Source organism: Anser cygnoides, chromosome 2 (assembly GCF_040182565.1).
Source record: "Anser cygnoides isolate HZ-2024a breed goose chromosome 2, Taihu_goose_T2T_genome, whole genome shotgun sequence".
Classification (NCBI taxonomy): domain Eukaryota; kingdom Metazoa; phylum Chordata; class Aves; order Anseriformes; family Anatidae; genus Anser; species Anser cygnoides.
This window is the reverse complement of record NC_089874.1, coordinates 35492819-35518422: the sequence shown is the minus strand read 5'-3', so window position 1 is coordinate 35518422 and position 25604 is coordinate 35492819. Positions and strand designations below refer to the sequence as shown.

The 25604-nt window shown below is 45.9% G+C and overlaps 1 long non-coding RNA gene across 1 annotated transcript; it reads left to right on the top strand.

Moving 5' to 3' along the window:
- Positions 1 to 1456: 1456 nt before the first annotated feature.
- LOC125183525 (uncharacterized) lies at positions 1457 to 10064 on the top strand. Its single transcript, XR_010829191.1, has 2 exons — positions 1457 to 1769; positions 1946 to 10064. It is a non-coding gene; the product is annotated as an uncharacterized lncRNA (long non-coding RNA).
- The last annotated feature ends 15540 nt before the right edge of the window (positions 10065 to 25604 follow it).

The window sequence follows — 25604 nt, the reverse complement described above, 5'->3', positions numbered from 1 at the left end:
TGCACGCTTAGGGACCAGGGATAGATGGGGAATGGGAAGATAGGAAATAACCTACCCGTGGAAAAATGAATGGGATAGGGCTGGAGAATGAATGGCATGATGAAGGTGTGGATGGGGAGGAACACGCTTTGCAAACACCTCAGGAAGGCTCACAGAAGACTTGCGATTTCTGCTTCTGCAGACAAAGGAGGTAAGGAAGAGGAGGAAAAAAATAGGTATTTAAAGGTAAGAGATCCTTCTGGGATTCTCCCTCCCCAAATGTTACATTGGAAAAAATATAAATGACAACAACAAAGAAATGTTTTTCATGTTATTTCCTTTTCAGACACTGACATGCCAGCTAAGGCTTGGCTTCGCCGGCATCGCTGGGATCCTGCCGTGACAAAGATGGTGCGAGGGCCGGCGTCCAGGGAGCGGTGATCCCGTTACGGGGCAGGGCCCTGGCTCCCCGTCCCAACACCTCCATGGCCACGTAGCCGCGTGTCAGCATCCCTCTAGGGCTGCTCCAACGCCTCGACACACGCGGGGGCATTTTTATAGCCAAGGCCTACACGGCTGCAAAGCTCGGCGCGGGTGGGTTGTTCCCACTGCTGACTGCATCAGCAGCTTTGTCCGAGCCTAGCGGGCGAGCTGATCGATAGGGCAGGTTTTACGTTTAATTAATTTAATTCAGTGTAAAGGGAGATGAATGGCGGCAGAGATTATTATTTTTAAGCGTGTAGTTATTTAGCCAACTTTGTGCTTTGAAATCCTTTTTAATAGCTGTGGAAGGCTAGAGAGCAAAGTACTAGAAGTAGCCAAGTCTCAGAGAAAATTAAAAAAAAAAAAAAGAAGAGAGAAGAAATCTCAGAGAAAATAGAATTAAATGAAGAGAGAAGAAATCATCTGCTTCGGAAAACCGATCCACCTGAGCTTTCCTGTCAGACTCCAGAGGGAGAGGAGAGGTGTTTTGAAGCAGGGGCTTCCATATTTTTTGGGTTAGGGCAGGGTGAGGGAGGACTTTTCGCATTTTTCACATTTTGGGTTAGGGCAGGGTGAAGCAAGACTTTTCATATTTTTTGGGTTAGGGCAGGGTGAAGGAGGATTTTTCACATTTTGGGATTAGGGCAGGATGAAGCAGGACTTTTCGTATTTTGGGTTAGGGCAGGGTGAAGCAGGACTTTTCACATCTGGCATAGCTCAGGGTGAGGCAGGACCAAATTTCCCAAATCCCGCCGGCTTCGGGCAAGACCCGGAGCCCCCCCCCGGCGGTCTCCCGCTGCTCCCCTGCTCCAACTTTCGCCGAGTCCCGCCCCCGTCCCCACGGTGCCAGCGGGGCACACCGCCCCCCACCGCCCCCATCCCCCTGACGGAGCCGCGGGCACGCGCGGGGAGCGCGCACGGACCCTCCCTCCGCGCCCCCCTCCCGCCACTAACGGCGCGGCCCCGCCCGGCGGGGAGGGGGGGGGGGGGGCGCGGAGGGAGGCGGGGCGGCCCCGCCTTCGCCGGGCGGCTTGGCGCGGAGCGGCGACAGCAGCCGTGACCTCCGACCCCGCCCGGCGCTGGCCAATAAGAGCGCGGCTCGTCCCCGAACCCAAAATTTCCACGTCGGCAAAAGTCAAGATGGAGCGGGGCGGCGCGGGGCGGCGCGGGGCGCGGGCACCCGCACGGGCCGGGACGGGCCCGACCGGGATGAACCGGGCTGAGCTGCGCTGAGGGGGGCGGACCTGTTGCGCTCGGCGGCGGGGCTGAGGGAAGGGCTGCGGTAACGGCGGCGGAGGAGGAGGAGGGTGAGGGGGGCTCGGGGCCGTGAGGGGGCTCGGGGCCGTGAGGGGGCTCGGGGCCGTGAGGGGGCTCGGGGCCGACCCCAGCTGTTGCCGCCGGGTTTCCGCCGCGGGCGGCGCTTTCCCGTCGTTGTCTCCCCGCCTCGTTTTCTAACCGTGCTCCTCTTCTCGCCCTTTTCCAGCAGGGGAAGCCTCCCGGGGAGCCCGAGGCGGGTCTGGCCTCCTGAAGCAAAGTTCTGTGACACTCCGACTCTGGTTACGATAGCAGTCAGTGCACTACAGAACTTTGTCTCCGGGGGCTGCTGCGGCGGAGCCAGGCTGCCTCAGGTGGACACGTCACGGCGAGCTGCCTTGGCAGGCCCGGCGGAGCGGCCAAGCGAGGTGGGAGCGGAGCGCAGCGAGCCTGCCCGGCACCGAAACCTCCCCGCTGCAGGCTTGGAATAAAGGCTTTGCTGTTACAACCCGGTGGCCTCCCGCTCTGAAGTTTTGTTGGGTTTTGCTTGGGGATAAAAATAGCGCAACATCTGGGTGTCTGGAGGTGGTCGGAGTGCGGGCAGGCCGGCTTAGCGTCGGCATTAATGTGAAACCGAACGTGGCACGGTGGGTATGTTAACGTGCTGCACGCCGCTCCTCAGTGTGCTTTGTTGTGAGAGTGTAACAGAGTAATAGCTTAACCGAGCGCTGGAGCTGGAGGAAAGACTTTGTGCTCTTAGCAAAAAGCTGTGACATAATGCCCTATTGTAACTTGAATATATTTCAGTTTGCTATGTGAACGTTGTGGCTTTGCTTGGTGGCACTGAGCTTTTTTTTTCCTCTTTAGGAACCCTAAAAACCCCAACATGGGTCAAGTAATAGCTACTACCTAAATTCAACCTCTGAACCTCTTCAAAAACCATGCGATTTGCTGTAAGTCAGTACCGTGATACTTGATCCTCACTGTTTGGGAGGGGGTGCTTTGGAAGGGCGAGTGAAACTGGTATTTATTAGTACAGTTGCAAAGTTTTATAAACTTATTTGATGCCTGCATTATAATCAACGTGGACAGGGGCTTTGAGGGCTGAGAAGGGACGGGCCAGAATCAACTTTTTCCCACTTCAGTTTAAGTTGGAGTCTGGCAGCAGCACAATGGAGGCCCATCTCTCTTCAGAAACTTTGCACAGCCTCTTGATGTGTAAACAGCCATGGAGCTCTTGTGAGGACATAGTCAACCAATTGGCTCTCAACATACTGAGCGTAATGTGAAGGCAGGAGTTGCTAAAGGTTAGGTGGAGTAAGGTATGGCAATTTTTTTAATATTAAAAAAATCAGTATGCACTACAGAGTTTGTTAGTGAGTGAGGCTTTTACAGCACGTTCTGTATTCTTTTGCACTGTGTTCTGTGGTATGTTAGAGATGCATTGCTTTTATCTATATATATGCACGTATATGTGTGTGCTTGTCTATATGTATATACATAAATATTAGGGGTCTCATATTCTGTTGGTTTTCTGTAGCTAATCATCCCCTTTGGGCTCACGAGAAACCTAAACCAACTTTTCCTTCCTGCCAGTCTGAACGTGGAAGGTACAGCAAGATTATACACTTCATAGAACTGGGCTGGAAGCTGAAATGCTATTCTAAGTACATGCTTTTTAGCTCAAACTGCTTAATCAGAGGGTAGGTAAAGTGAGGAGCACTTACTGTATGGCAGCCCATGTGACCAGCCAGGGCTATATTTGGATACTGGAGGTCTAAGGAATCCTTTTTGCTAACCATTTTTGGCCAATTGCCTGCCACTTTACGTTGTGCAGTGTGACGTCTGCTAAAAAGGACTTGGAAGTCTGGTGTCTGTTTAATCAGTGCGGTTATAGGGAAACACCTTGCATTGTTGGGGCTGCAGTCCCACTATATTTAATTTAGGGGTGGCTGCTGCCTAATAGGATACGTAATGCAAATTACAGCTACCGATCTTTGGACTACTGAATAGCCTTTTTGAGAGCAGTGGATCTTAAATAGGTCTCTTAGATACTCAGATTTGGTGGTTAAAACTCTAGTTTCTTATGAGAACCCACAGAAATGAGCATATGCTTGCTCATTCAGGGTGAGCGTAACGTGTTTGATTTTAGCTTAGTTCAGTATAACTTCAGCCTGGAATAAGGGAGACAGCTACTGAAGTCTTTTTCACTGGTCTGGATGTGGCAGCAGATAGCAAACTTGAATCCAGCTGTGGTGGGAAGGAAGAGTTCATCCGCTTTCTCATGTTTCAGCCGGAGCCAGTTTTCTGCCTGCTTTATTTCCATGGTGGTCAAGCTGAGTACCTGCAAAGGTGAGGTGAGTAAAGCTTGGCCTTCTGGTGGTCCTTCGCTTGTCCTTGCCACGTGCTTGTGACATGCGGTGCCTCCTGTCCTACAAGTCATACTGGAATAGTGACCTTTTGGTGGCACTTCTGCTTTGATATGGGCCATCACGTGACTGTAAGGTAGGGCTAAAAGAAGAGCTCCACACTTCAGATCTTGTGCTTTGTTCTTGCACTGAAATGCATTGGCCATTCAGAAACGTGCACCAAAAGCAGTGTGCCGTGTGGCACGCATGGATTTTGTATGCCAGCTCTTGTGTGAGGCTTGTGAAAGGTCATGAGGCATGCAGCCGTAACTGGGTTCGTGAGTGGGAGGTGAGTTTTGACTAACCTTTAAGAGTAGCGTCTGATCAAGATGATGTGGGAACTGGAAACAAACACGGTGATGCTATTTAAAATAAAGTCTGAATGTCAATTTGTATAGCTGCATTGATACGACTTATTTTCCAATGACTTCTTGGCATCTTCGGCTTTTCTGCTAGGTAACACATCACTGGAAACATACTCTAAACTGCTGCCTTATTTTTTGGTCCTTTTTGAAACTCTGAAGTGTCTATTTAATTATGTCCCTCTCCTAATTGGAGGAGCGACAAATGAACATGCTGAGTAAATTACACAAATTTCTAAAACAGTGCAAGTCTTCTTTGACTGCTCCTTCAAATAGGAAATTATACTTATTTTTCTGCAAGCTGGAGAATAGCAAAGGCGTTTGCCATCAAATACATTGAAAGTTGAGGCTGAATGCATCTGGTATGACCCAGATTGCCTGTGTGTATTGATCCAGCTGTGTGTCCATGTTTCAACTCTGTATATAGGTGCTGCAGTTTAAATGCTGAATTGAAAATACAGCTTTTATACTTCTGAAATGTCTCGTCCAGTTTTCTCTTCAAGGTCAGAATCTCCTTAAAATCCTGAGATTTACCAATGTATTTGTATTTTGAGATTTACCAAAATACTATTGGGTGTGATGATGAGGCAGCACACGTGCTAAACAGCCACCGTTTCTGTTCGTTGTGTGACAGGAGGAGATTGAAGAGCACAGGGGAATGCAGACTGAAGGCAAGGTGCACTGCCTGTGGGCAGTTGGTCTTGGGATGCTACTGGACATGATACAGTTGAGGAGTATTCTTGTTTTACCTTCTGGAAATCTGACTTTGAGCTGGTGAAGTTTTAAGCAAAAATCTAACGCTTGTAACCTAAACTTGTAAAACACTTGTAACCTAACTGTAACTTTAAAATGCTGTAGAAATTGATGGAAAAGGCAAGTGTTGCACATGTGCTTTCGTAGAACTAAGATGCACTGTTTTACTAAAAACAGAAGTAAACTTGCTGACTTCAAGCAACTGTATGATAAACAATTTATAAATAGACCATAGGGTCCAATGAAATACAAATGAAGTATTGAAGTGGTGAGCTGACCCCAAAACCAGTAAGTGACTCTGGAAGTTTTTATATCTATCTGCTGTTGAGGCAGCTATATTCAGGAAACTTTTCTGGGTCCAGGCAAACTGAAGTGCTGAGGAAGCTCACCCAGAGCAGGTTGTGCAGCTGTGGCTGTACTTCAGTGGGTTGTGGACTTTCATTCGTTTGGCTTTCCATGATAGTGATGACCCTTTCTCTAAATCTTGGGAGAACAGGATGGGAGAAGCATTTTGGAATGGGAAGTGGAGCTGCAGCAGTTTAGAGGTACCTAACTGGTGCTGTGCAGTGACAGGCTTGCATCCTGGTTGGAGCTGGAGGAGGCCAAACTGCTCCTGGCAGAAAACAGGGCACTGAGCTTAGGAGTAGGTGGGTTCTTAGAAGTGCGAACTGGAACTGCTATGCAAGCCCAAGGTTATTTTCTGTTTTATTTCAGGAGGGAAGTGGAATTTGCTAAACCTTGGTGAATGCCATTCAAATAAGGCTATTTTCTTGCTTTATGAAACAGGCTAGAAACTCAACTACATATTAATCGTGCTTTCTGTAATCTAGAAATAACCTTTCCTGTGACCAGGTTTTGTTTTTTTGAATTACTGGAGCTAATAGAAGTGAAAATAGCTCAGTGCAGCTGAACCTATATTTAAGATACTAGAGGTGTTTCGTTGAAACCTCATTGCAATTAACTGCAGACTGAGGGAGCTGAAACCTGGCTTCATATAGCCAACACAAAAGTAATTACTTGCATAAATACCTGCATAACTTGCTGAACTGAGCATACAAAGTCCTGTGCTTTATGAATCAGAAGCTTTAGACGATTGATGAATGATTGCCACTTCAGTTTTAGTTTGGTTGGACTGTTAGGACCATTGCACAAAAAGCCAGTGCAATTTTTTTTAACCCAGTTTTTAATCTGATGGCTCTTACCTCTTTATTTTTTGAAAACTACATCCTTGCAACAACGCTTGGTCTCTTGCAGAGTTGCTGTGAGTGTTCTTCAGCTGTAGTAAAGTTCTGCACTTCTGCTTTTTATAAAAGTAAATTTCACTGCTGAGTGTTGAGCTGCTCACGCATTAAAATCCGTATTGTGTTTTGTAGGAGCTTGCAGGAATTGTAGTTGTGGGAACATCGCTGGCAGTACAAGAGATTCGAACTCGTGAGCAATGGTGTGTTTGAGTTGTGTGAGTAGTCTACTAAGGCAAACAGAAGCTGTTCAGTGCTCTGCATTTTAGTAGCTGGGTGGCTTAGGAGGTGTCTAAATACAGATGGAGGCAATTAATACTCTGCGTGATCATGAGTTGGAGTGCGGGGCGCTAGTACCGTGATCTGCTTGAGGAAGGCAGCAGAGTACTCTATTAATACTTGTGGTAATGTGAGAACTCCAGAGTAATAGCAGCTTTAGGAAACGAGGTATTTCACAAATAAATGGATAGATTTGAATTGGAGAGGGTTGGAAAGTGTGCCTGTGCACTGGGAATGTGGCAAAGGAACACTGGCAAAAAGAGTGGTCAGGTGAAACAGGCCCTGCTTGTTCCCACAGCCCAGTGATTTGAGACCAGCAAGCCTCACACTGTTGCCTTTGTGCTGCTCCTCTCTGCTGTGACACATGGCTGTGAGCTGACACCACCAACAGTGGAACATGTGCATGGGTATGGATGCTGGCTTTAGGTTCTGTCCGGAAAGCAGTTGCATTTTGTATGGTGAAATACTCGGAGCAGCTTACAGTGGGACTTGGGACAGCTCTGTGTGACCTCACATATGGCTACGGCAGCATCAAAGGCCTTAGTAGAAGTAATGGAAACGCTACCACAACGCTTCCTGAGCTACTGTCTTGACAGCAGTCTTAGTCACTAAAGCTGTCCAAGTGAGTGCTATCACTCACCATGCTGACTCCAGCTCCCATTAGCACATCCCAAAATCACAACTGACTACAAGTTCCTTTAGGTGCTCGTACCCTGGATGTGGCACAGAAAGGATGGTCTCTGTGGAGGGAAATGTAAGTCAACAGAGCAATCAGCTCTCATACTTCATTTTTTTTCCTAACTTTATACTCGAAATGATTTTACCATTCCTGCTGCCTTTTAGCCCACAGCTGCTTCCATTGCTGCTTATGGTGACACGAGCAATCGTGTTTTTTATAAGGTAAGGTGTGGGAAGAAGGGTTACAGAAGGAAAATGTTACCCTGAATAAATGTAAGGTAAAGCACATAGCGATGAGTTTTGACTAAAGAGTGTTAACTAGCCTGAGTGTGCAAGAAGAGTTGAATCCCATTAGAAGGTACATGCTTGCTTTAACTTTCCTAAGTAGTAAAGTATGGGATTAAATATCTGTTTAATGAAGAGGGATTTCCACTTTCCTGGGAGACTTAATCTGTTATAAGCAGCGGGTTTTGCTCTTCAATTGTAGCTGGGCCTCTGAGAAGGATCACTGAACTGCAGAGACTTCTTTTGCAAAGGCTTTCACAGCACGGGGAAGGGGCTTTGCCAGGACAGAAGCGTTGAGGAGGTAAGGATTTCCTGCAGTTGAAGGGCTGATGGTGGTTTCCCTTCTCCAAGTAGTGTCTGGTAAGTGCTTCAGGCAATACAGGCAATAATGGGCATCTGTGTGGCCGTGCTGCTTGCTTCTCAAGGTCACTTGTGTTTAGTCTCCAGGGAGTTGCATCTCTGTATCCCCCACAGAGCCGTTAAGGCAAGGAGCTGATTGTGCAGAGCAAGCCGTGGAGGAAGGGTGCACTTCAGGCTAACTGGCTGTTAAAAGTGATCTCTTGCAGCCCTTGCTCTAAAGTGCAAATCTGCTGGAGAATTTTTGCTCTGCAGCTGCTGGGGTTGTAACAAAACTGTGCTCTCCTGCAGGTACGGCTTGAGGGGCTGGGAGAAGAAAGCAGGAAAGGGAGCGAGGATACAGCTGGGGAGAGAGGAGGCAGAGGGTGGTGGGTGGAAGAGGCTGTGGGAGGTGCTGGAGGAGCAAGATTTCGGTTCAGTTCTGAACTTTGACGTCCATGTGATCACGATTTGGTAAGTGCTTCCTGAGATGTTAAACTTAAACTGACAGACTGCACGTTGACCAAACTAATCCAGGAGCTCTGCCTGTAATTGCACTGTGCAAAAGGAGCCCTTGCCTCTTGAGACGCTTTAGTAAGTACCTGAGATATAACATGCATAAAATACTTGCATAACCCATTGCTTTTAATTTTTGGTGTGCATTAATTTGAAAGTAAGTGGGCTCCAAATCCTGGATTCTCATGGCTTTTCATGATATAGAAATTCATTCTTTCAAATACGATTAACTAAGCTAAACCAGTGAGGACCCACAGTACTCAAACAGTTGTTGTTGGAAAACAAACTATAATTAACTATCTTCGTTAGAGAGAAAGAGGAGACTGTACAGAGCACTGCCAAGAAAGCAGAGCTGTTCTTAACCCTTGCCTGCTAAATAAAATCAATCTGAGTAACAAAGCGCTAAGCAAGGCAGGAAGGCTCGTGAGCTGCAAGGGGTACAAGTTTTAGACAAAAGCACTGTAAGTGACTGCTCGAGGAAATACATGGATGATGACAACTTTGACTTCTCAGTGGCTGCGCTGCCAGCCCCTGGCAGAGCTGGAAAGCAGGAGGCAAAGTGTGTGGTCGAGCTGCGCGGCAGCCGCTGGCGATCACGCTGAGAGGAGAAGTGAAAGCAGGCCTGGGTGCTCCAGGGCACCGCTTTTGCAAAGGGTGTGTGCCAGAATGTTTTAAAACAACCTGTTCAGCTGAGCATCAGTCATAGGTTTGAGAACAGGCTGGTCTGTTGAAATAGTAATTTTGTAGTTTCATTCAGTGCAGCGCCTTCCATATGGGTTTGATTAGGCAGCAAGAATATAAATACAATGAAAATTAAATCCTGTCTTTAAAAGATTTTATTACTGAAATTGTGTGTTCCTGGCTTGAAGTTAAGCATCCAGTTCTGGATTACATTCTTTCTCAATATGGTTCACTTGTCTGAAACATATTGTTTAAATTTTGGTGTTAAATTTAGTCATAATTGGGATCAAGCATACAAATGGGAAGACGCAGTGAAGGCAAATCTTAGCAGTTGCATGTAAATGAAGTGAGGACTTGGTCGGTGTAGCTTAGAGCCCAGGCTTTCAGCTCTTAGCACTGGGATGCCTCTTTGAGCATTGCATGGGCTGATTGCCTGGGCTGAAAGCACAACAGGCTTGCGTTGTGGGCCTGTACTAATCCTGCTCTCAGTTCATTGAAATCTGTTTAAATTGAGCTAAACCAGCAGTTTATTGTTAGAATAACGTTAAAATTGTAAGCATTGTGTAACCATATTAAAAGCACTTCTAGTGCATGAAGTGCTGGTGACAGTCACCACTGACCAGCCAAGCAGCAGAGGTGCTGCTTGCTAGGTAAAGCTTCCAGCAAATCCTTGTCACTTTGTTGTGCTCAAAGTTACCCAATGTGAAAAGAAACCCAGTCAACCAAGTTACTTCTGTCTACAAACTGGGTTTTGGAGTCCCCAGACTGAAATATTTCCCTGTGTTAAGAATAAAAAGCACTTGTGAGAGGAATTGCTGTTGGGTCATACGTTCTCAAACTGACGCTATTTATTCTACTTCATGAACTGTTTTTTTGGGGGGAGGAAGAAGTTTAAATGATATATGATTATCTAAATATACGCATGTAAACAGACGTGTATACATAAGTATGGCTTTAGATTTTGATGTTTATGTTGCTTTTCAAGTGTGTGGTCTACAGAAGGGCTCTTTTGAACGTGGATTTCACATAATCAAAAACTAATTCACTTCAGACACCATATATAATCGTTCTTTTTGAAGTAAGAGTTTACTGAAGTGCCTGCCACAAAGAGGCATTCGCATGCAGGGGCAAGGGAGGGATGCCTGTGTGTGGCACTGGGCAGAGGATGGCAGTGCCACCAGCGTGGGGAATTCCTCGTGAGCCATCAGCCTTTGCAGCCAGAGATCCACCTTGTCCAGGGCGGCGCATTCCCTGGAAGACAAAGGACAAAAACAACTGGGGAAGAATTAAGGAATGTTTTTGCAGGCACTTGGGAAACTTTCATGACTCATGCTACCTAGAAAAAGTAAAAGAGTTGGGGAGAAAGTAGGTTTGTTATTGTGAACTGCTTCAGAAGCAGGAAAAACCACTGTATGAGTAGATTTACTGTCTAGTCAGTGGAGGCCTTTTAAAAAAAGTGTATAAACATTTTAATCGTATAGGGAATAAAAGTTAAATATAAGAATAAACACACAAAGGATGTGCTGTGGAGAAAGACACAGCTGATTATTTTCCACTGCTCAAAGCACCAGAGCTGGGAGATGCACTCAGGCTGGGATGCATCCAACGCGACTGGGTTTGGAGAGAGAATTGGTATGTCCATTTGGTCCAGTCCTGGAGCTCTCCTCAGGATAAGGGCTATGCCACTGCCAGCTGGATATCCGAAATGATAGATCTGGGGGAAACAGGAGATGAGTAAAGGCTCTGAGCAGCTTTGGAAGTTTCTGCTGGTTATAAGGTAAAAAAGACTGCTCAGATTTTGTCTGTTTGATTCATTGGTTTGCAAGCAGAACTGCGGATGCCAGATACTTGTGGGTTCCCCGTCTTAATGTGGAGCTGGAGGAGCTGAAGGTACTTGTTAACAGAGAGCCACGTGAGGGTTGGAAGCACAAAAGTCATCCCAGGCAGTGGTGCTGGGGCGCTGTGCGGTTCTTTGTGACAAACCCATGTAAAGGGGAGTCTGGTGGCTTAGGTGGTAACCGGAACAAAGCGCAGATGTATTCAAACAGAAAGCAGCTTTGGCTTTCATCCACAGGTATGAGAAGTTTCATGCCTATTATGAACCAACATTATCAGAAGCTCAGTGTAACTCCTTCTTCGTGCTTCCCCAAATGAACTGGAAAATACTTTCAATTGACAAATGTCAGAGATGCAGGTTGAATATAAATGGAAGAGGGATCGAGTGTTGCAAATCTACTCTCTGGAGCATCTAACCCAAATGCTGTGGAGCAAAATCTGGACTTACCTTACAGATCTAACTGTTCTGTGACAAGCTACCTTATTTTTGGGGCACAGCATGGGCAGTGAGGTGGGCTGTAGCTCTAGAGCAGGTCTGTCGGGAGGCAAGCGCAGTGGCTAGTGCCAGGATGTGCTGGTAGCGCATGGCTTGCCCTCAACACTTCAAGTGGAGGCGTCTTTGTATGCGTTGGGATTTCTTCCAAAGCCAGTATAACGACAGCCCCCGCTGCATTACAGACGAATAGCTGAAGAGTGAGAAAAGTCACTTAGGGAGTGACAAGCCTGAGGAGGGCTGGAGATGGTTTATATTGACTTAAAATGAACAAATAACTTCTTGCTCAAGCCGAAACACAAGCTAGTTTCTATGCCTGGTCCGTGTCCAAGCCTTGTGCTGACAGCACGGATGGCCCATTGTGCACTGGGGTCCGTGCATGAGTGTACACTTCCATGTGGGCCCGCAGTTTAGCTCATCCAGCCTTCTCCTGATCGAACTTGTCATAGGTTTTACTCCTGCTCTTCTCGGGAGTGCCAGAGCCATTCCAGCAAGGGGCCTCCCTTTTAAAGGGCTGCTCCTCTTGCTTTGCTGAGGGACTGGTGCCCAAACCTTCCCAATGGTGATTGATTCCGCTGCTCTGTTGTAGCCTCTTTAAAAGTGTTAAAGTTTTTGCTTTTCAGCGCTCGTGGTCCCCGTTCAGCAATGCAGAAGCTTTAAATGTGAGCACCAAAGGAAAGAAATGGAGCAGACACCACAGGGGTTAAGCGTGCACTAGCTGGGAAGGGAAAGAATGGTAACAGGTAGCAGCCAAATGCAAAATGACTTTTTTTGGCCTGCAGCAGTTTGGCACCAGCGATTTTAAAAGGCGGGTTGGGAAGGCTTGCTGCTGAATAGCTGCAGTAACAAGACAATCCTGAGCATGGCCATGGGCAACATCTGCACCAATAATCCTATCGGTTTATGGGTTTCTGTTTCATAGTGTCCCTGATGAATACATTCCTCGATGTGCCAGAGATGGTTATCACTAATGCTTTTCATAATTTTCGTAATATTGCTTCTCAAAATCATTTAATGGGAGAACAAAACCAAAACCCACTTTTTCTTTTCAGCTCAGCAAATTTTAAACAAGAAGGTATCTGCAGTGTATTGCAAGCCTTTTGTTACTCAAACCCATACCCCCACACATTTGCTTAATTCCTTATTCTTGGGTTTAAATCAGTGAAACTCTGCCAAGAAGAGTCTTACTGATAAGCTATTTTGAGAAGACTCAAGCTTGTCTGTCTTCAAGGAAATGCTAAACTCCAAATGGGCTCTGAAGCACTACTTAGGTCATTACTAACCATTGCTCTGCAAAAGAAGAACAAAAAAAAAACCCTTAGACTCCCTGTGTGAATTTGAACTGTGCAATCACAGAAGTTTCTTAATGGAGGAGTCGCACAGAGGACACAAATCATAGATGAGGTCACTTGAAAATGGGACGATTCATTAGGAAAGTTTTGCTGCCACGGTGTGTGCTCGTACTTACAGAGCTCCTTGCCTTTTTTAAAAAAAAAATCTTTCATTTTTTTTGGTGGAGTGGGAGAGGGAGTACTTAATGCCTTAAAACATGAAAATATGAGCTGGATAGAAATCTGTGCTTGAATTTCTAGGTTTAAAAATAAAACCACAACCCCGTCATTTCAATTCTTTCATAGAAGGCTTCATTCATGTTTGAAGGCTGCCAAAAAAAAAAAAAAGAAAAAAAAGAGAAAGAACACTGCTTTCTATTCTGAAATAAATGTTCCTTCACCTTTAAATACAGAGCTTGTCAGCTTTAGTGTTTGTAGTATCCCAACAGGAGCACGGGAAAAGCAACAGCAAACGGTGGCCGATGTATTTCCATAATCAAACCAGAAAATACAATAAATGTCCCCGATGAGGGGCTGGAGTAATAATAATAATGATAATAATAATAATAAACTCATGAAAAAACCATCCAGGTGGTGACTAAGCAGCACTGTAGTCGTGCATGTTTCCCATGGGTGACAAACTGCCTGTGGCGATGGTCACTTTTTGGACACGAGCTTGCGTAGCGCCCAGCTTGCTGGTGAATAACTGAGGCTTCCTAGTGCTGCTGTAGAAATATCATCAGCAGTACTGATAACAGCAATAGTAAAGAATTCAGTGATAGTAAATAAAGTGATTGTCTTCCAATGCAGTTATCCATGTTATTAAAACCACGAATCCCAATCGGCCTGGCTTTATTTTGTGGTCAGCAACCAACAACAGTATGAAGTGGTCATTAAACATTATTAAGCTCGTTACACAAGCGATGAAATGACATTTCTCCTTGCATTAATTGAGAGGTGCTTGATAGGGTGCTTTGGGACCACTTCTGTTGTGGTGGCAAGGGAACTTACCAGCAGGTGTGACCACCAGTAGTGTGGGGGGACTTTCTGGATGGCCACCAGCAGACCTCTCTGGCAACAGCGTGAGGATGGGGCCCTTCAAAAGCCCTCACACTGAGTCTCTCCACCAGTGCTTGTCCAACATGACCAAAATCCTTCAGCCAGCCATGATGAAAAATGTGAAATTTCTGGTTTTGGCACTATTGTGCATCCCCACTGACCCCATGGGCTGGGAACCGGGTGCATGGACCAGGCAGCAGCATGCCAAGGTCCAGCTGGGCTGGAGCATCACTGAGACAGGGACCAGACCTGACCTTCTGAACAGAAGCACCTTAAAAAGCTGCGATTATTCATCAGGAGCCAGCAGCAAACGAGGACGCTGGGTGCCAGCTCCTGGCCATGCCTACATCCCACAGCTGCCAGCAACACCAGGCTTCTCCCTCCCACACAGCTCTTGGCGACATCCACTCCTATATCAATAACCTGGCTGGCAAGATGTTCTTGAATTAATTTCCTTCTTTCAAATGCCTCTTGAGAGTTTCAAATACCCGAGGGGACTTTGTCCCATGAAATTACCCTCGTAATACTCTCTATTCCTCACCTCCAGGCCTATAAAAATTACACTTATTCATTTGTTCTGCTGGGCTGTTTGTGTCACATAAAAAAGCATTTTCTTCCCTACACAGAGTAGAAATCCTCTCAGCAATTCTAGCCACTTGACATTAAAAACAAAAGTTAGAGTAAATACAGCAATACTGTAAAGCAGAGGGCTAAGAATCAGCCTCCCGAAGCTGCAGAGAAAGACAACGTAGGAGCTAATGTTCCCCTTATCTGGAAATGTCAGCGCTTGATGGGAATCGTTTGAGGTCCTTGAAGCTGGTTCCATTTTACAGAAACTCAAATTAGCAACCCACACAGTACAAGGCTGAAGCAAATGGCTGCTCTCCTCCTAAGCTTTCCAGCCTAATTTGTGGAGAAGATGCTTTGCTCCCTCAGGAGGTCAGACAGCATATTTTCCAAAGAAACTCTAGAAATATGGAAAAAAAAAACGTATCTGAGAAATCCTTTTGCAGTGCCAGTATTTTAACTGCATTCTCACATATGTAGGCTATAGGTTTTCCTACACAGAGGAAAGCATTTAATCTACAGACGAGACCTCCAAAGAGTGAGGACTTTTCTATGGTGTAAGTCAGCTGCATTTGAATGAATTCCAAATTAAATCTCAAATAATCTACTTTGAATGTACCATTAAGCTAGGAATTGCCTAGATACGATTAATAAATGGTGATACTTAATAAAAAGGAAGAATTTCCCAGAAGAAACATTAACTATACTCCTTTCTTTTCCTTACAGTTTCTTAGCTAAAACCACTTATTCATGTCTGTATTACCTACAACACTTCGTATTTAAGATCTTAATACTCTTCATAAATAAAGCTAATGCAGTCCTTTCAGTTATGCCCGTTTTACTGCTCACTCTCAATTTTAGAGAAAAAATATTAAAGTAAACTTTTGCATTCTGTAAATGCTACAATCCATCATCCTATTCATACAATATATACGTGGTTGCTGTCATGCATGCTGATTTAGGACAACGATCCATCATTTCTCATGTCCCAAGCTGGCAAGAGGCTCTACACGAACTCTTTGCTCATGTTCCAGGAAGGCGCCCATCAGACCAAACTCCCCAGCACTCACCTCTGAGCTCAGAACATACCTTTCTGAGCAAAAAACACGCCTTAAATCTATGGGCTGAACAAACCTTGCATGACAACATGAGAAAAACTGTATCTTAAACTACGCAAAAAATTAAGAAATACCAGATTCTATGAAGCATGAAGCAAATATGCCCCAAATTTCCTGAGACTTCAGTCAGTTGTCAGTTAACTGAAAATGATGGTTATATTCAAGAGATGTGATGAATGATTTAAATTGCTTATACCCTAGCTGAGGCACTTACAATTTTTAATCGTGTCCTGGAAGCTTTGTGTATATTTTCAGACTGAACCTGCCCCGTCTACATGCAGAGGGCTAGATCCTCAGCTGCAACAAAATCTGTAACCGAAGAAGGTCTGAACTGAGCACCTCCCACCCAGTGCAGTTTGTTTTCTCTTTGTGTCTGTGGCCTGGCCTGGCACATGGGCTTGGTGCAGACTGATGAGGAGAGGGTTCCCTGCTGCACGGGATGCGCTTATGTCTTGTGTGGGGATTGTTTTAATGCCATTTTGTCCTCACAGCATTTCATATCAGTCTTTCTCATTAGCAGTCCTTCTTGGTGAATGTGGGAATTTGGGAAAGCTCCCTCTTTGTGGAAATGGTTCATTGTCCAAGGCAGGCACTGAAAAAGTCTTTACTGACTGCACCTGTAGTGTCCCGAGTGAACTCTGTAGGTCTGCATTTAGCTGTTCGTAAAGTTTATGTGTGCAGAGATGTTCAGATCTGGAGGGTTATCACTGCAGCTCTTACTGGTTTCTTGGGGGTGTTGCTGGCTTCCTTTCACCAGCGGGGACCTTCCTCCTATGTAGGATGAGGCGAGTTTCTTTTCACACTTCTAACACGCACAAACACACAAAAAAATAGCTATGATCAATGGGTGTAAACCTCTCACTGCTGTATTTTCTGTGAAGAAAGTTCCCTGGTGCTCCTTCCCTACCACCCTTTTGATCTGCTGCTGCTTTCCTGAGATTATCTGCAGAAAGTCCAGTTTTCACTTGGCTTTTGGCACAGCAGTGCCACCACCCTGATGTCTCCTCAGATGAGCAGCAGCAACCATCGCACTGATGTGCTGGTGTGGTAGGTGTCCATCCCCCGCCTGCGGACCTCAGCATCAGCACTGCAGTTGGTCTGCACAGGGTCTGCACAAGGTCTGCCACTGCACGTCATGGGTGCCCATAATTAGTCTGGGTCATTTCAGTTAGAACATATGCACATTCTGCAAAATTTTATTTTCCCCAAAAAATTCCCTTCGTGTGAACTCCATGGCCATCAAGGTAGGAGGCTTCCATCATGCCTTCTGTGGCTGAATACAGTTACTGTCTGCATATGGAGGGCCTTGCTGTCGTATGTATCTAATAGGAGCTTGTTTTTATGAGATAAGTCCAATTTAATTCATTTCTCTAATCTGTGGAAAATTTCTAAATCACCCTTACTGTGGTCATTCACTAGATCCTGCCATCCTCAGTATCTCATGTTGTTATGGAAATACTGCCTACAACGAGTTAGGCAAAATGAGTTAATCTTATCTAACACATTAGGCATAGGACTCACCAGCACAAAGCAGAATAATTTTGTTTTCTGCTGGGGACGACGACTTGGAGGAGAGCATCAGGCTGAGGCGCCCCGGAGCTCAGCAGGCCTGAGGCTGTCGCAGCAGCAGGCAGAGGGCCAGCAGAGGCGATCCACGTCCCCGTCTCCAGCCACGCTCGAGGGGACGAAGGCCTGGTGTCGAAGGGCTGTCACCAGGCGTCCTGCCAGGTTACGGCCTGCTGATCCCCTGAGACCACTCACCTTGGGAGCAGGTGAGTGAGAACACAAACCTGTGGAGGTGGTGCATCCCACCGAGGCACCCTTGCCAGTGTTTTCTCTTCAGATTTGAAAAAACTGACTGGTTTTGATGTTGGCTTTTTCAGTGGTAAGTGCCGAGTAGGGCGAGCACAACAGGTCCGGGTGTTTGCTTCCTTTTAGCAAAACCGGTGTCCTAAAAAAGCTTCTACTTCCAAAACACAGCACCGGAAATTATTCTCCAAACTTGGAGACTTTATGGGTTGTGATTCTCTTTTCAACAGATTTGAGAAATTTTTATTCCACTTCAGCAAGAATTGTTATTCTGCTTCAGAAGAAATTTGTTGCTGGTAACTATAGGAAGACAGCCAGGAAAAAATTGAGAAAAAGTGTCCATATTTGCTAGCTAAGAACCAGCCTCACGCTACCAAACCACCCCTCCGGTTACCTTCCAACTCACATTTTTAGCAAAGAGGACAGCAATCTGCTGGGCAACTCTTTTATGGAAACACAAAGCAAAAATATCAGGTAACTGCTGCTCTTCTAAGCTGCCCTGGTCAGGCAATTCAAACCCAGCCATCTATCCCTAGTATCGTGTACGTTGTTTTGGTTATTTGTTACTCCTTGAAAACTGCAATGGAGTTGATATAGAAGTAACTTTCGTACTACTTGCACTGTCACTTCCTGAATTTCACATGTGCAAATGGAAAACCATCTTCACAGAAACTAGCTCGGACTATTATGACAAGAAATTGTGACATATCTGCTCGCTTGATTGGGGGTTTTGTGTAGGTTTATTTTGCTTGTGTTTTGTGTGAATATTCAGATGATACAAGGAGGAATAAATGAATACCTAGAAATACTGAATTATCCAGGCTTACATACGGTTCTCCACTCATCATTCAACTGTTAAATGTCCTATTATCCACTCAGAGAGCAAAAAAAATACCCTGTGGATAATCTTACATTATAAGCTGCAAGATATAAAACAAATGACTTTACAGGCTTCGGAAGGGATTTGGCTTAACAGAAACTTCCTTGACTGACTCAGAAGAAAGTGCTGAAGGATGTCTGCTCTTCAGAGTCTTACCCAAGCCTTACATTTGCTCTTTGGAGAAGGTACTTGTGGACGAGTCAGAAGGGCAGGGCCCTCAGATGTGCCTGGATCTGGATCGCAAGGAGTACACTTTGGGAGTACACAAGCTGGGGAGGGACTCTTTGTCAGGGAGTGTAGTGATAGGACAAGGAGTAATGGTTTTAAACTAATATAGGGAAGAAATTCTTTACTCTGAAGGTGGTGAGGCACTGGCACAGGTTGCCCAGAGAAGCTGTGGATGCCCCATCCCTGGAGGTGTTGAAGGCCAGGCTGGATGGGGCTTTGGGCAACCTGGTCTGGTGGGAGGTGTCCCTGCCCATGGCAGGGGGGTGGAACCAGATGATCTTTAAGGTCCCTTCCAATACAAGCCATTCTGTGATTCTGTGACTTTTCATCACGTGTACAGGCTGTTGTCTCTCAGCCCTTGGTCTCTGGAGCAGCTGTGAGACAGGGTCCCCTGAGCCCACCGGGCAGTGATTTGGTGTTCTGCACTTTGCCATCGTTAGCTGGAGTCAAATCAGCAGGTCTTTTCGGACAGTCTCAAGCAGCTGTTCCAGAGCAGTACTTTCTTGTCACGCTGTCCTATACGTACTAGCCAGGGATCAAAACCCTCTGCATTTCTTTTCCACCTGAGCCACCTTGTGGGCCCTCTTCCTATAGCTAAAATGTTATTTTTGAGTGAAAAGATACCAATCATGGTGTATGTTTCAGAATACGGTAGTGGAAACTGACAAGGATGGAAGCACATGGGGATTGGACCCATCACTGCTTGATCATCAGGCTCTTTAGCTATCTCTGTGAAAAGAATTGGCTGGTTTTGATGTAGTCCCTAGTAGACCAGCAGCCTACACACACATACATAAAAATAAAGTAAAATAAAATAAAATAAAAATAAAATAAAATAAAATAAAGTAAAATAAAATTAAAATAAAATAAAATAAAATAAAATAAAATAAAATAAAATAAAATAAAATAAAATAAAATAAAATAAAATAAAATAAAATAAAATAAAATAAAATAAAATAAAATAAAATAAAATAAAATAAAATAAAATAAAATAAAATAGAGTACCTGGACAGTCCCAGCAGATGTGGTGTGGTGGTTTCACATTAGTAGGTGCGGGAAAGTGATGATATGGTTGCAGGGACAGATTATTCTTGATTATTACAGATACTGTCAGGACTCTACTGGGAAATAAATTCATGAAGGTCCAGAACAGATTTTCTTAACACTCCTCTCACAGCAGGAGGAAATCTGGGAGGTCACTGAACTAGGCTTAATGTTCCCTCCCAGCCTGTGACAGAGAAGCCTTTCCTATCTGTGGAGGTGGGAATCATCTGTTAGGGTGCTGCCCTCCTTGTTGTACAAAATGTCTCAAATGGTGCCCCAAGGGGCAATAGTGCAGGGCAACCGTGCAGTGGGTCCGTATGAAATGGTTTTGCAAGGAATGGAGTAAAGGGAAGAGTTTAACAGAGCGGGACTTCTATGCTCATCACAGTCACCCGAGGCTTTGTTGTATTTTTTCACAAGCAAAGGGCATTCAGATGCTTCTGGGCTCTGTCCTCACGTTTCTGAATTACATGTAACACAACTAGGGTGAACAATGCCAGTCCCCAGGAGCCAACATGTTGTGCCCCTCCCTGGCCACAAACATACCAGATCTCTGGCTCCTTGGGAAAGGAAAGGTGTAGGAGAGAAGAGACCTGTTGATGGTGATTTCCCACGTGTGAACAGGCCTGACAGCAGCCAGAGGTGATGGAGATGCTCTGAACAGGCACACACGAGCAGGGAGAGTTTGGCTGCACTCTCAAGGCTGAGGCATCATAAAAACACGCCTGCGCTGTGCCTGAAGTGTGCCAAGCCCCACGTTTGGCAGGAGGCGAGGGGTGAGAGCTCCCAAGGCTTATTTGTTAAGTTTCTCGATGGGCTGCTCTCTGGGCTGTCGGGCAGGCGGGCAGGGAGCTCTGACAGATCCTGGCCTCGCTGCCACCACGCAGCCATTCCCCATTCATTACTTCAGTGATGGGCAGGAGCAAAGCCTCGCTAAGCCCAGTGCCAAGTGATGCAGGGTTAGTGCTCGGCTTGCTGTGCTTCAGTGGCACGTCCTGCGGCTGGGGCGGTTCCAGTCTTGGCTTGAGGGATTTATCAGCACAAAACCAAACGACAGTCGTATTTTTCTGTTTATTTTGCATTTCTCAGGGTCACTGCGCAGATTTCTCAGCTTCAACAGGAGAAAGGCTGGCCTCAAACACTCACCTTGCAGGCAGGGAAACGGGCTCTGGCTGCAAGAAATCCCGGAGAGCAGGAAGCGCATCCCTTCTGCCCACCAGGGTGGGCAGCCCTGACACTGACCAGGGTGTAAAACAGCTTTTGGGCATCGCTCCCTGGTCCTGCTGCCTGGATCCATGGGGAAAATGGACTGCTGGGGCAGCCGGAGAGGAATGAGAGACTGCAACTCAGTTAAGGTGCCAGTTCCTCGGTGTGCTAGCCTGAAAACCTATTTATGTGAACATACGTCATTGCACAAGCATTTCTTTCTGTATCAGAATAAGAATTGCATTTTTAGATTAAAGGTAAGGCAAAAAGTGTTTCCTGGGCTCTGATTTGAGCTTCTGGGCTCCTCCCTCAGCATCTGCTGATAGTGGTAAGCCCTGAAATACAGAATGAGCTACTTTTCTTTAGCTGTCGCATTACCAGTGCAACAACTAGGTCTGTGATGGCTGCACAGCACACAGAAAACACGTCATTTTAAAAGGTTTCTTTACGAAGCCAAAGCTTCACTTTATATTGGAGCAAACCTGGCATAGCATCGCTGCCTGCCTGTCGCTGCTTGCCTGCCCATAGCTATGAGCAGGCTTTGCTCCATGCCCTGGAATGATTCGGGTTTCAAATTAATTTGTGCCTTTGTGAAAAAAACAACAGCTCACAAATATTCCAGGCCAAACTTGAGATGATTGCCTGATGAGATAATAAGCTGCTAGTGCTCTAACCTGACGGTATCACTACATTATTATGTTCCTGAACAATACTGCATTGTGGAAACAAAGCACGCTAGCTGTATCCTTATGTTATCCATCAGCCAGCAGTGCAGGAATAAAGTTATTTAACTCTCATTTTCAGAAGCATGCAGATCAATAGCATAGGGTATGGAGCAGAAATAGACAGCCAGGACATGATGGTTAATTTTAAATTAATTTTAAATTACTCTCAGTTTATAACTGGCCAGACTTAAACAATGTAAAAGTGCGACATCATGTGATGAGCTCGATTGCCCTGATTTCCCAAAGTCCGAAAGAGGCATCTGAGGAAGACCATGGCAAGTTAAGGAATGCACACACAAAAAATTGCTTTTTTAAAAGCAGTTCTTCATTTTTATTTATTTTTTGCTCGTGTTCCTGGCTAAAATAGAAAGGCTCTGTGCAATTACAGCACATGGTCTGTGTTCCTAAGGCTCAGACCTCAGCCTTTTAAGTTAACTCTGAAAGTCCCACAGTATCAATCTGGGAGTGGTTTTGGAAAACACACGTTCAGTTTGCATTTCTCCTTTTGGCTTTGCCCAGATACCATTTGGCCCAGGCATCGCTGAAGTCGCTGGCTCGGGCCCATGCATTTTTCTCGGCACGTTCACGCACAGCTGGGTCAGGCGGGGCAGCTGACAGGCGGACTTTCACAAGAGCAGCTTTTACTTTTAATTCGGGGAAAAGGAGCGGCAACAGGAATACGACGCCTCCAGAGCGAGCTGCACGCACACCTCCCTGCGTGCACGCCTCTAAAGCTCTGGATGCGCAGAGCTGGACCCGGGCACGGCCGGGGACACGCGGTAATTATTCACCCCTAATTACGGCTGTCAACAAAGGGGTAACGCGGGGCGGGCAGGCGCGGAGCAGCCGCGCAGGGCGGGGGCGGGCGCAGGGTTTGCGCCAGGCGTTGCGCGGTCGCGCAGCGCCCCCTGCCGCCCGCCCGCCGCCCTGCGCGCCCGCGCAGCGCCCACCCGCACCCCCGGCAGCCGGGGGGGGGGCAAATCCCACCTCGGGCAGTGCCCAGCCTGAGGCTTTTTTGGGGTGGGAAGCGCAAAGGTGAGAGCTGGCCCGCAGCGCAAGTCGCCGTGGGGGCGCGCAGGGCGGCCCCGTGCGCTGCTTGAGTGGTGCGGGTGACGGGGGTGGAAAGGGACCGACCCCATGCCCCTACGGCTGCTCGTGGGGCCGCCTTACACCTCTCCCTGCTTGCACAAGGGACGTTGTCTTCCAGCCCCTGGACATTCCCTGGCCCGTGCAGAAATTCTGCGCTGTGTGTTGGAGGCAGGCTGTGACCGGCCCCCACCCCGGGATGGCCAGATAACCCGTAATAAAAAGGATGCCCCACTTCACTTCTGCATAAACAGCCTATGGGGAATGGCCTTGGGTTGTCACTGCGCCCAGTGCTGGTCTGCAGCCTGGTTCCTGCAAGGTCAGAGAGGCAGCTCCTCCACACAGGCAAATAAATCACGCACTTACTGTACAAAACATCCCTCACTGCACAAATGCGTCTCATCCGAGACCATGCCAGATTTTGGTAAGTGAAATGTGCCAGCCCTACCTAGCGTACAGCCCGGTCTCTGCCAAGGTAACTGCCCCTCCATGGCCTGCTGCCTTATAAATCATATTTTTTTTTTATTTATTTCTGCATTGCAGGAGCGTACTGCAGATTTATAAAACATTTAAGAGCCAGTGGTTAATGTTTCATCTGTTCATGAATATCCTGAGGGACCAAAGTATTGTTTAATCTTCTACTAAACTAACCATGATTTATACAAAAGTTGTCTGAAGTGTTTTTCTTTTATTAGCAACACCATCATGTGTCAAAAGCAGAACCTAGATTTATCTACTGCTCGTGCTACTCGTATAATACATAATGCTGTGTGCATTGAGTAAGGAATAAAAAGTAAATATTGCTCCTGCTGAGTGAGGGTCTACGGCTAGATGGCTTCATCTCCAAGGGGGTTTGGACACAGATCAACATCCCGCAGCCACAGCAGTTAATAGAGCCCTGAGCGTGCTAGATGTCCGAAGCACTCCTTGCCTCTGAAGTGGCTTAGCAAGTCAAAATGAAAGGCTGTGGAAACGAAAGAAGTTTTGGTTGCCCCGTCTGGCTGCCAGAGTGCTTGGACTTTTCCATGCAGCTCGGGCTGGAGATCCTAAATGGGGGACACTAAAATCACTAGCTCCTTTTGGAAACCTGGTTTAGAAAGCAGTATTTAAACTGACCAGCTGTATTGACAAATTTGAGCCTGCTGCAATTGTAAAAGTTCCAGACAGGACTCTAAAAATGACATGACCTAGGGACACATATTTTATTACCTCTCACGGACTCCATTTCCCAAAAGTTATGGGAGGAAACCTCCTCCCTCCAAAACCTGTGAGCTCTGAAAACCACATTTCCTTTTGCATCACACCCCGTGCCCAGACATCCGCAGGCCCAGCAGAGCCCCAGGGCAGCCCCACACCTGGAGCATTGCAGGTGTCCCACCACAACAAGCCCCACATCCCCGTCTGAGCTCGGCTGGCTCCGTACTCTGTGCCTGAACAAGAAAAAAACAGGAAAAAATTGGGATTCAACATCCACAGCTAGGGCAAGGCTTAGAGACAACAGAGGCGGTGATAAATATTTTTATTTTGCCACTTCTCAAGGGACATGTTAAAGAAGGAAGTATGTTTATTATTCCCAATCAGAAACAACAATGTGACTCAGGGGCTGGGGTTGAAAGTGCATATAAATAATTTAGTGTAGAATATATTATAGGGATGTGGCGTAATTATCAAAAGCAAAACAAAGAAATGAAGAAAAAGCCATTCCAGCTCTTGAATTATATTTGGTCAGACAATGTTTTTCTTTATCTTTTTTTTTTTTTAATATATATGTATTTACTTTTATTTATTTTATTTGAGAAACAAAAAGGAAGTCTTTGGTTTGCACCTCTGCACTTACTCTTCTCAAGCCTGTCTTGAAAACCTCAAACTTTTCTGCACAGAGAAGACCAAATGAAGAAAAAGAAATGATACTACGCTGAGAATTCAATTTTCTCTAAAAACACAAGCTCAACTAATAACTCACAGGAAGCTCAGAATTCAAGTTATATTTTAACAACTGCTGAGGCACAATAAGCACCTTAAAAAATCAGAATGGTGCTGGTCTGCCCAAGCAAACAGAGCTTGCCTTATAGTTACAGAGTAGCAAGGACAGGACTGTGAAGTGAGGATTTCAGTGTTTCTGACCACATTGGACGTAAAAATTCCCTTTGTTTTCTTTTATACATTAGTACAGGGAAGAGGCAGGCATTGTCCTGAGCAAAGCTTATACCTGAGTAAAACTTATGTACTTGGGTCCTACCTGATTTAAATACACACTCATTCATTCCCGATTCAAAAGCAATGCCAATCGTTGGTATCAGTCGGTGCAACTCAAATTGCAAAATTCAGAATCAGTGAGTGCAATTCTCACTGACATCAAGAAGTTCAAAGGTGGGCCAGCCTTTGGTTTCAAGGCTCCTTTCATCAGCACTCTTGAGGCTGTGCCAGCCGGAGAGTGGCCAGGAAAAGGATGGATGAATCCATGAAGAGAGGAGAAAGATGGACAGAAGACTCTGTGATTGTTACCTGATGGACCAGCTGGTATCAGTAGAAGAAGGGGCATTTTTAATGAAATATTTCCCTTGTTGGGAAAGAAAGGATACTGTGGAGCCACCAGCACACCAAACTTTCTGTGTCTTCACAGTATGATAACTCCGTGAGTTTGCTTGCTGTGACACCAAATCTCTCGAAAAGCAAAGCAAAACCAGGAGCCAACCTGAATCTCAAAACAAAACCAAAACAAACAAAAAATAACACCAAACCAAACCAAACCAAACCAAACCAAACCAAACCAAACCAAACCAGACCAACAAAAAAAATTCTCTTCTTTTAGCTTTCATCTTGCCTTTACTTCAGTCATCTCAGCAGGATCTTAAAGATTCTTTCCTACTTCTCCCCCCCCCCAATTTGAGATGATGGTTAGCTATTGATCTTGTACCCTCAGTTGCTGACAGCATTAATTATTTAGGCTTTATTTTACTGTAATTCTTG